Source organism: Rhodnius prolixus, unplaced genomic scaffold, assembly GCF_049639745.1.
Source record: "Rhodnius prolixus isolate KJV_2025 unplaced genomic scaffold, Rpr scaffold_10, whole genome shotgun sequence".
Taxonomy (NCBI): Eukaryota; Metazoa; Arthropoda; class Insecta; order Hemiptera; family Reduviidae; genus Rhodnius; species Rhodnius prolixus.
In genome coordinates, this window is record NW_027411615.1 from 8568546 (window position 1) to 8580935 (window position 12390).

Sequence of the window (12390 nt, forward strand, 5' to 3'; positions counted from 1 at the left end):
AAAACGCTTAATTCTTTGGGCTCTAGTGAACAGAAAAAAACGGAAACAAGAGATTCTACCTAGCACTTTTTGGTAAGAATCAGTTTTACGTTGGTAACGTCAAAGGTCTATGTGTCTTCCGCCCTACTGTATAGTTACTCACTGTGGTGGGTTTCAAAAACCCTAATCGGTTAATCCCAGTGTAACAAAAATACAAATTTATGACTGTAATTGGCAATAATCTCTCTTCCTTTGGTTCAATTCGATTCTTTATTTCAATAGAATCACACAAATGTTTTCATCTATTTATTTAAATTTATTTTTTTTTAATTATTTATTTAGTAATTTACAATCTGTACACTTGTATACAGTGAGTAAATATCAGATATAATGAACTGGTGCGGGAAGAGCAGGAGGAGAGATACTACCCAGCGGTAGCACTCTCTATAGGAGAAGGATGACGTTTAGGTCTTCAAACTGCGAGGAAGTCGCGGGGCCACTGGCGATTCAGTCGGCGAGTAGGATTGTTAGGGTTGTTAGAAGCTGACTGCAGATTTAATCCGATTTAGGCCGTGGGGCTATAAGGATAATTGTAGGCCTATTAACCGGCCACTGTAGGCTCAGAAAATACATGCATCGCATGGGCCTGGCAGATGATAGCCTTTGTAGGTTCTGTCAGGAAGAGGAGGAAACGGCAATGCACGTGTTGTGTCTGTGTGAGGGGCTCGTGTGGCTAAGGATGTTACTTTTCGGGGAGGAAAAACCAGGGCCTGTGAGCTTTACTCAAGGAGTCGCTCTCCAGAATTAAGAGTCTGATTAAACGGACGGCGTCTGGAGGGCGAGCTCTAGAGAAGAGGAGCCACAATAAGATCCAAAGGGGTAGCAGTGGCTTAGGCCTTAAAGGCCGCCCTATTGGAATCTTATCTTAGGGATGTCAGAGGAGGCGAGAGACTGTACAAAAGGATTTGAGCAAGTGGAGAGAGTAGTGTGGAATTTTTGATATTTTGACTTGACGAGTTGGTGTACGAAGGGAATGTTGAGATCGTTGTGAAGAGTGAAGTTAGGTACAACAATCTGTTGGAGTAGTTTTGATTGAAATGTCTGTACAATCCGTATGTTTGTAGGTTTGGCTGAACCCCACAGTTCTAGTCCGTAAGTCCACATAGGTTTGAGTTCAATGGGTAATTTGGAGCGTCGTTCAAGAAGTCTGTAGAGCAGTTTAGCACGTTTTGTCATTGCTTTGCCTTTTAAGTCTAGTGTATGGGTTCCACTTGAGTCGTTTGTCTATGTAGAGCCCAAGGTAGCCAGCACCAGATCTGTACAAGGAAGAGGATTGCTGTTGAAGAGGATAGGTGGACAGGAGCCCCGCCGGAAAGTAAATGTGGCATGCTGGCATTTCTGTGGGTTCATTTTAATCTGCCACTTCTTGGCCCTGGATTCTATTTTATGTAAGTGTGTCTGTAACTTGTACGAAGCTGATGAAGGATGTGTACATGGGGCTAGTATGGCTGTGTCGTCAGCATATGTACAGCGTAGTGTAGAGGGTTGTACTAAAAATTAAAATAGAAATAAAAAACCTCAATGAAACATCTAATTAAGCAAATTATGTGTACATACATTATTTACAAAATCATACAGCAGTTTTTTTGTACCAGTTTTTCAAAAACGAGTCTAATATTTATTAATTAATATATTTTATTTTCGACAAATCTATTAAAAACAACCGTGCAGTCGATGACATGAACTGCATTTCCGGTAATGGCCAAATATCTCCTCTACATCCAACTAATCTGATCACTTCCGTTCTAAGCCTTCATTGTTGCGTAGAATTAATTAGAATTTCATGTGTATTTTGTTTCCTTTATAGGTTTCGGACTTTGATTCATCTTCAGATATTGATTAAATCAATTTTGATGTAAAGAATTCGACTTCAACTATGTTTTCGTCTTACCATTGCACTTGCAGGTTATGCAATCGAATACTCTGTACTGATCAATTAATCTCTGATGATAAGAATGAGAGTCCCAAAATCGGCGAGGGATGAAAAAAAAACAAGCGTGCTTAAGACTCGGATAAGTTCAGCGATGTTATCTACCATTATGGGTACCTTACCACATTTTTTATGACAACTAATACAATTTGAGTATTCATTTACGTGTTAATATTTAGTTCTGAATTGTTTCGTCTTAGTAAATCATAATTGTATTTTTTATTTTTAAGTAGCTCTTCCCTCGAATGTTCCCCTGATTACTGAAGCGTCGATAGTCTCGGATCACCCGAACGCGTGATAAGAAATGGGCATCTTTCGAGTTCACTTCATCTCGTTAGCCGACTCATGATGGCCATCTTTGGATGGCCCTCATTCAATTCCTTCAATTTATTTTGTTCGCATATTATACTCAATCGTAATATATTTAAATTCGGTATTGCTCTTGTTTACCTCGTTACCATAGCAACTTTTGTTTACTTTATTTCTAGTTATTTCAGTATTTCAAACAACATACAAACGTTCGGATTGTACAGACAGACTTTCCAATCGAAACTACACCGACAGATGGTTGACGCCTTTCTACGTGACCAAAACCTTACTCTTCATAACGACCTCAACATCCTAAGACGAAATATCACAAGTTCCATACTGCTCTCTCTACTTGCTCTAATCCTTTCGTACAGTCTCTCGCTTCTGCTCTTATTGCTAGCAATCCATGATGCCGATTGAATCGCCAGTTGCCACAAAGTCTGGAAGATGATCATCATTGTCGATTTCCTGTGGAGAGTGCTACCACTGCATAGTTTCTGTTCTCCTGCTCTTCACGCTCCAACTATATCTTCACTATTTTATTATTTACTCATTGTAACTATTTATTTTTTAATGAACGAATCAACATCCGCATTAGCCGCACAAATATGTGTTATGAAACTATAGATCTAGAGTGAAGCGTATTCCCCCAGTAACTTCAGCGAACTCAACCTTTCATCTAATTAGTTGAAACCTCAAGTTCTGTTATTACCTTGTACGTACTGGTAGAAGTTCACTACTGACTGTTACAAAACTTTAGCTAACAAATGAAGCAATCCTCTGGTGCTTTTACCTTGGCAAGTCTTTCTATAGAGTAGTGGCAAAACCAGAACTTGGTTCCGTGTCTTCTATTAATATAAAGTAAGGTCGAATTTTATGAGAATTTAAGTTTATATAGTTGCTGCGGTATACTTGAGTATTAAATTGAGTTGCTGTTAATAGTTACCAAGTTTTGCTGTTGCTGAATAAAAGCTATTTTAGATGAAAACTTAAAAGTTCACTCAACTCAATTTCAGCCCATGAAATTCAAGAGCTAATTGCTCTAGTTACCTAATTAGGTTTCCTGCACGGAGGCGTCTACCAAATATAATTTACTGTTAATTTTTTTTTTTATTTGAGGAGCCTCAACATCTAAGGTTAATGGAGCGGGAACTTTTTTCAGTGCACTGCCGGCCTCCGGACAGCGTTCTCTCGTTACAGACAACACTTTCCATCACCGGACAGTGAGCTGTAAGAAGCTCCTAGGAAGAAAAAATCCAAGGGGCAGCACCTGGATTCGAACCCGGAACCTCCGCGTGGGAGAATAGTACGCTAACCGCATAGCTAATCCCTTCCTTCATTACTGTTAATATTCTCATTATTAAACATTAGATAAAAAATCTTAGATTCAGACTGGGAATCGAACCCACTATCACAATACTTATTAGCTTTGTAGTCCCTCGCCTTTAACCACTCGGCTACCGTGGCGCCTTGTTCTAGGTAGGATTTTAATCTTTTTTACTCTCTTACTTCTTGATTTTTTGGTTGTGTAAGAGCTCTTCTTATTTTTCTTTCTACGAATAGAATGACTCACCATAACTATTAGCACTATTATACAAAACTCTATTTCTTTTATTTTTTTAATTTAATTTTTTTGTTTTGTTTCAGGTGAGTGCTGATCGTTTTATCCATCAAATTTTGCTCATCCTTAAATGTATGGGTGAGTTTTTGTTATTTACAGATGATTTAAATACTTTTTCTGAATTTAATTCACAGGTGTGTTTTAATCCTTTGCGTGTCATAGCAAGGTTTTTTGTGTTTTCATACATTCAGTTTGGTTTGTTTTTGTTGTTTTTAAACAGCCAATCCCCAGTATAAGGACATCTTTTATTTAAAACCCTGCTTTCAATACGATTTAATTTCCGGATTTTGTAGTTAATGTTTATCCAACATGTAGTATAGATATCAGTTTGGTTTGGAAGCCTGTAAGATTGGCGGTGAGGGAAGAGGGGATGATGTGCCCAAGGATTAGGTATACAGCACTCTGATCGGTGTAATGTATCCGCCTTGTATACGCATTAGCTTTACAAACATGTACAGTTGACATACCGTAATGGACTGTGTATCTTCATCACAGATACAGACAAACTTACTACCATTAAAATAAATACATATTTTTTGTTGTTGTTATTTTTATAAGAGGTTTTTTGTATTAGTGGATTTGTGTTTATGTTTGTTAAAATAAGAAATGTATTGATTTTTTTTTGTTCTGTATGGATCTATTTTCATTAACGACGCTTATAGGATGAAAAAAAAACTGCCCATTTCAGTCATATTTTGTATTTTTTTATTATGCCGAGCTTTCGACCTAGGGACTAGAGGTCATCTTCAGGGCTAATTTACAATGTAATATTTTACATCATTAAAGGGTTGTCTTTTCTCCTCATGGACTGAGTATGATCGGTTTTATGTGTTTGATTGTGAGGAAGTCAGTGTTGCCAATTGTCAAGTATTTTTGCAGTAAGTTTGCGTACGAGGTGTGTTCAAAAAGTAACGGGAATTTTTAAATTTCGCGGGTTTGGAGAGTCTGATTGTAAAATTTTTTTTTTATTATGTTGGTACACATGCCCCTGAAGTACGATAAAATTTTCAGTAATATTCATTGTTTACTTCTTAAGTGGCAGCCGTTAAGGTTAGACCTGTTTTTCGAGCTTGGCGATTTTTGTTTGTTAAAAAAAATGGATCAAAGAATTTGTATTAAATTTTGCGTAAAAAATGAAATAGTGTGTGAAATGTTAATAAAGGCATATGGTGAGTCTGCTATGAGTAAAACAAGGATTTACGAGTGGTATAAGCGTTTCCAAGATGGCCGCGAAAACGTTGAAGATGACGAACGACCTGGACGTCCAAGCACATCAACAACCGATGAAAACGTGAAAAAAGTGAAAGAAATGGTTATGAACGATCGCCGAATCACAATCAGAGAAGTCGCTGATGATGTTGCCATATCAATTGGCTCATGCCATGAAATTTTTTCTGATGTTTTGGATATGAAACGTGTGGCAGCAAAATTTGTTCCAAAATTGTTGAATTTCGAACAAAAACAGCGGAGAATGGAAGTTGCTCAAGAGTCACTCAATGAAGTCGACAACGATGCGGATCTACTGAAACGTGTTATAACAGGTGACGAAACATGGGTTTACGGATATGATGTCGAAACTAAGGCTCAATCGTCCCAGTGGAGGCATTCTGGATCGCCAAGACCGAAAAAGGCTCGACAAGTGCGGTCGAATGTGAAGGTTATGCTCACTGTGTTCTTCGATTTTAATGGCATAGTGCATCATGAATTCTTGCCACAAGGTCAAACAATCAATAAGGAGTACTACCTACAAGTTCAACGCCGTTTGCGTGAAGCAATCCGAAAAAAACGCCCGGATTTGTGGCAAAACAATTCATGGATTTTGCAACACGATAATGCACCTGCTCACACTTCATTGCTTGTTCGTGAATTTTTGGCCAAAAACAAACTTTAACGATGCCCCAGCCTCCATATTCGCCAGACATGGCTCCATGTGACTTTTTTCTATTTCCAAACATAAAGAGAACATTAAAAGGCCGTCGTTTTACAAGCATAGATGACATTAAAAGCGAATCGCTGAAAGAGCTGAAAGCTATCACAAAGATCGAGTTTCAGAAGTGTTTCGAAGATTGGAAAAAGCGCTGGCACAAGTGTATTGTATGCGATGGGGACTACTTTGAAGGCGACAATATTAATGTAGATGAATAAATAAATATTTTTTTCAAAAAACGAAAATTCCCGTTACTTTTTGAACACACCTCGTATATGTTGTTTAAATTGTCAGTATTAAAAATTTAGACTGTTTTCTGTCTTTAATATGTATATCATTTCTAGCAATTTCCTTTTTGTGTGTGTTGGTTTCTGATTTAAGTATCTTTGTGTGTTTTGGGAAATCGAAAGTGTAATGATTTTCTGTGCTGTGTAAGGAAAATGTTGTGGTGGGTGTTCTTTTTTAGTTCTGTATCGTAAGAGTGTTGGTACAGTCTTTTTCTTAAGTACTGTGATGTTTAGCCTATATATTTTTTGTGACAGTCTTTACATTCTATTTCGTATATAAGAAATGACGACAGATTGGGAAACGCTGAGCTAGACTATAGATGAAAGTTCTATTACCAGAAAGTTGAATGTGGACAATATATATTTCCGAGTTGGTGAAGACCGCCGATGTTCTAGGCAAATAGAACCTAGTTCAAATCCTAAAGTAATTTCGTATTCTTACCAATTCTCCGTATAATTTGGATTTTATAAACTGAATTAATTACTTCTCGAAATTCCAATTGCATGAGTTTTTTAAAAGTTTTAATAAGTATATAATAGTTGGGAAACCCACCAGGAAAAGCTACCCGAGAGGTACTCGGAAAGAACGTTTGGTGAGCTGACTATAGTTCTTGCGAGTATGCCGTAATCTTTCTGTTCTTTTCCTTAAGCAGTGACAGTAACAATTTATTAATTAGGGAAATAAGAGTTAGAATTACTTCCAAATTACGCTGCGATGTAAAACCGAGGACGAATACTAGATATTATTGTATCTCTTCAGTTTCTAAATAAATAATACAATAGTTCATTTTTATTTTTTCAATTTGTTAGTTGTCAAGTAGTTATTATTTTCATGAAATATGAGCCAAACTAAATGAAATAAGTTGTGGAACATTTATACTTTACTTTTCACCGTTGAAGGCAAACAGTATTGGTCAAGTTGTTAAAAGAATGACGTATAGCAAACTGTTATATTGTAACTAGAACTGCTATTACTTTTATTTAGGCATACTTTTTTAACTTTCCTGCCTCGGTTAGTTTGTAATTTCTGCTAGAGTACCATACTTACACTAGATCATGTTAAATTTTGGATTTTCATTTTACCGGATATATCAATTTTGCGAAATTCTTTTTTTTAAAAAAAATGATAGAATGAGAAAATACTGCCGATTTCAGTCATATTTTTTCTGGACTAGGGACTAGTCCATCTTCAGGGCTGTGGAACATATTTTACGGTGTGTTAACCGTATATTATAATAAAATGAATATGTATAATGTAACGTAATTTACAATAATTATTTATTTAACAAGTGTGGAAAGTAGTACTTTTCCTCACGCGAGGCAGGGTTTGCACGCACGAGCGAGCGAAGCAAGGCGAGTGCAAGTGCAAATTGCCGAGTGTGAGGAAAATACTTGACACTCGAGTTAAATATTATATTTTTTCTGCAACCATTAGATTTATTAACTAAAAAAATTAAAAATTTCATTTTTACAGTCTACAAAAAGTAATTTATTTATTATAAACATTTATTGTTATATTACAATTATTTACATTACTTACTACATTTTCTGCTGTTTCTTTTATTGATGGAGGAGTGTTTTCTAAACAGGCATCACTAGAATCCATTTTAAATTTCTATAAGGTATCACTATAACCTTTTTAACTGTTATAATTAAAAATATCTAATTATTTATTAAAGTATTATTTTTATTTCTATATTCCTTTCAATTTTTATTTTATTTTTAATATTCGTTTTTTAATTATTTAGTTACGTTAAATAAGCTTATTAAAGTTTTACAGAAAATATTTAATAACAAAACTTCTTATATCAAGGAAGCACAATAAAGTTTTTCCAATCACTAGTGAGGAAAGTGACACTAATGGGAATTTTTCCCCACTAGTGTGGGAAGTTGGGCATTACACACCTGATTTTAATTGAGTAATGAGAACTTCCCTACATGGTTGCAGAAAAAATTATTTACCTAATTGACAGAATAATATTTTACATCATTAAAGGGTTGATGTTTCTTCTGTCTTATCTGTTCATGGACTGAATGTGATCGGTCTGTGTGTGATATGTGTTTGGTTGTGAGGAAGTCAGTGTTACCAATTTTAAAGTGTTTTGTAGTAAGTTGGCGTATATACTGTTTAAATTGTTGGTGTCAGTTTTGAAATTTAGACTGTTTTCTGTCTTAGATATGTGTACGAGTATAACATTTCTCGTTACACAGCACAGAAAATCATCACACTTTCGATTTCCCCAAACACACAAAGATACTTAAATCAGAAACCAACACACACAAAAAAAAGGAAAACTGCTAGAGATGATATACTCGTACATATCTAAGGTAGAAAATAGTCTAAATTTCAAAACTGACACCAACAATTTAAACAACATACGAGGTATGTTCAAAAAATAAGGTGAATTTTCAAATTTCGCGGGCTACGTACATTCGAATTTCGATTGTCTTTTTTTTTATGTTGGTACACTTGTCTCGAACATATTTTCAAAGTTGTAGCTATATAGCATGTTTAGTTTGTATGTTAGAGGCATAAATAAGACAAGTGTTTTGCGAGTTCGGCGATTTTCTTCTGTCGAAAAAAATGGATCAACGAATTTGCATCAAATTTTGTGTAAAAAATGGAATTAAGTGCTCAAAAACACTTGAAATGTTGAGAGTGGCGTACGGTGAGAGTACTCTGTGTCAAAAAAATGTTTACAAGTGGTACAAGCTTTTCACAGAAGGTCGAGAAGATGTGAATGACGACGCTCGCCCTGGACGCCCCAGCACATCAACAACCGATGAAAATGTTGAGAAGAATCGTCGAATCACAATTAGAGAAGTTGCTGAGGTTGTCGGCATATCGGTTGGCACATGTCCTGCAATTTTTTTCGGAAATTTTGGGCATGAAGCGTGTAGTAGCGAAGTTCGTTCCAAAATTGCTGAATTTTGATCAAAAAAACCGTCGCATGAGCATCGCTCAGGAATTGTTGAATGACATTATCATGTCTCAGTCACCGTATTCACCAGATTTGGCGCCCTGCGACTTTTTCCTGTTCCCATGATTGAAGAGACCCATGAAAGGACGGAGATTTGCGACGATTGAGGAGATAAAAACCGAATCGCTGAGAGAGCTCAAGGACATACCAAAAAGTGCATATCAGAACTGTTCCGAGGATTGGAAAAAATGCTGGCACATATGTATTATATCTGAGGGGGACTACTTTGAAGGAGACAAAATAAAAATCGATGAATAAATAAATATTTTTTAAGAAAAATGAAAATTCACCTTATTTTTTGAACACACCTCGTATACGCCAACTTATACTACAAAGTACTTGACAATTCCATGAAAAGATAAGATAGAAGACACAACAACCCTCTAATGATGTAAAATATTGCATTGTCAATTAGCCCTGAAGATGAGACCTAGTTCTCATCTTGACTAGGTACATATATCTTGACTGAAACTGGCAGTTAGTTTTTCATCCTATTGAAACTATGAATCAGTCGCCAAAAATAATGAACAGTAATTAAAAAATAGTGTTCAAAACTTTTTATTCCTTCGATTGTAGCTCAGACAGAATTTGAAGTAAATTTTCTTCTTTTCAAATTAATGATAACCTTCTTTTAGAGATTGGGCTTAACGTCCAACTACTAATTAGTTGTCGTAGGCGGTAGCACTTTACTATTAACATTTACTCTTATAAATAAAAAGTAGCTACACGCGGAATTTGGACTGATGGTCTCCATACTCTTCATAACCAGTGCCTCCCTGAATTTACTACTGAGAATGTGCTTTAAAAACGGTGAAAGGCCCAGAATGCGCTGTTCAGTGTGTAGGAACGCACAGCTACATGTATTTGGAGCAAAAAAGTAGAAATGGGTGCCCCTCTAAATGATTGCGAGGAATAGTAACGCCGACAAAAAGCTAAATTGTCTCTGGATAGTCTAACTGTGGAGACAGTATCGCTGGCTCCATTGCAACTATCTCCTTTGCCACTCTTCTAGTCCTTTTTATGGCATACCACTTCGTAACTAACATCCACTTCTACATCTCTCCCATTTATAGTGTAATTAAATTCTTGATAAGCAGTTCTATTAACTTCTTGCATTGTTAAAAGTAGTGTCGTATCTTTGAGCTCTCAGAATTTATTTTTCAAGATAATTGCAAATTTCTTCTTCATCTTTCTTTACATACTTTCATACAGCTTTTCCTCAGTTCGACCTACAGTCTCTCTTTTTTTCGTTCTTCGAGGCCACTTTGTTGCCTTCTGTTTTATCCCAACAAAGTCCCGTACCCTCGACTAGTTCCTTTTCTTTGCCGTTCACCAACTTAGTAGTTCTCAACCTTACTGTCTTCATCTCTTTATCCTGGCCAGTTAAGCTGTCAAAAAGCTGCTCATAAACGTAAAGTTCTTGAAAATAGAATGACACCTCCTATGAAAATAATGACTTCTAAACGCGATTAACACGTTCCAAAGTGCCACGGTAGCCGTTCGGTTAGAGGTGAGACCTGTAAAGCTAAATATAGTATTGTGGTACTGGGTTCGATTCCCCCGGTCGTAGGCCTTGGATTTTATTTAATTGTTAATAAAAGAAATTTCACAGTAAAGTATGTTTGCTAGTAGCCTCCGTCCACGACACCTAATTGGGTAGTTGGACGTAAAGCCTGCCCCAAAAAATAGGTAATTGCTTTACTTAACACGTTTCGTGGCAAGCCATTTTTGCCTGACTTGTCGTTCAGGTCATTTGATATTTTGACCTAAAGGTTTGATATATTATCACACAATCTTTCATTACATCATCAATTGATAAGTAGTTCTCTATTTTAGGAGTAGCTATCACATCGAGTACCACTTGTGGTACTGAAGTAGGTAGCAAGAGAAAAAAACTATACTTACTCATGAAAAGAATCTCGTATGAACACTCCCATGTCATTTTTCTTACCATAATTTACGGATATAGAATCGAATCTCTCAACAACGGACACTGGCAGAGGAAAACAAAGTGGCCACTGTTTGGAGGTGGCCGTTAGAAGGAGGTAGGCAAGTTTCATAATGAAATAATATGGGTTTTTTTTTCCAAACATCTATTTAAAAAATTGTTGATTATTAATAGATTTGAAAACGTACATAATTGCATAATTATTTAGCTACATGATATGCATCAAATTTTTCTTATATTTATAAGGCGATGTAAGATAATTTCAATTTCTCTAGTTGAACTCCTTTGAAGCACCATGGTTTTCGCGGTTTTCCAATGATGACTGATTCTTCAAATTCTCCTTTCATATACTGCATAATAAAATCGTAAGTCTATTTTTTAGAACTTCACCACCAAAACACTAAACACTTTTTACGGCCTAAGTCTTTTTTCTCTTCCAATCATCTGCATTTGGTTGATGTACGTCTGTTGCTTTGCCACAAATAGCCTTGTTGATAACGTTATGAAGGATTTTGAATTCTTGTAGCCATCCATTTGATGCTTGGAATCCATCAATGTTAAGAGATTTAGCAACCTCTGCGGCTTTCTCCTGGATGAATGGACCAGAAACTGGCATATTTTTATTTCTGACGGCGCAAAGCCAATTAAACAAGATCGAGTCCAGCTCACATGTTTCAGTTTTCACTTTCTTCTTGACGTGTTGAGTTGTGCCATTTTCACGCCAGGCCTTGTAGATTCCATCTGGGTCCTTCAAAATATTGGTAATCTGCGTTTTTCCAACTCCAAACCTAATTTAACATAATTAACTTTTAGAAATTATGCAAACTCACCGTACAATTGAATTTCTTAGAAAAATAGAACAAACCTATCGGTAAGTTGACGATGGCTCGATTTGGTTTTTGCAAAATCTTCCAACACATTTATTTTCTCTTCTAAGAGTTAACCACTTTCGTTTGAGAGACATATCGGGAAAAATAATGTTGTTCGTCCAAAGTAATATTGAAAAAATGATTAAAATGGTACAAGATGTACGAGCTTATATAGGAAACTTTAGGAAAGATGAGAAAAAAAAACAAAAACTTGGGAGGGGATAATTATTTTTAATCACCGCGTCAAACGAACTTTTAATAATAAGGTGGTCGTTGGTGGGAGGTGAAACATTTAATCTGTTCCCCAAAAGCCAATGTCTGCGGTCGCTATCTAGAGTGACCGTTAGACGGAGGTTCTCTTATATTGAAAGTGTATAGGGGTAAAACGGGGAAATCTAAAAACTGTCCGTAAATGGAGGTGGCCGCTAGTGAGAGTGTCCTTTATGGGAGGCTCCACTGTAATTGTATTTTATTGTAAC

The 12390-nt window shown here is 36.2% G+C and overlaps 1 protein-coding gene across 2 annotated transcripts in view; it reads left to right on the forward strand.

Moving 5' to 3' along the window:
- The window catches only part of LOC141456672 (mannosyl-oligosaccharide alpha-1,2-mannosidase IA-like), a 433869-nt gene that overhangs the window by 198897 nt on the left and 222582 nt on the right, over positions 1-12390 (forward strand). The gene's annotated exons all lie outside the window — the stretch shown is intronic.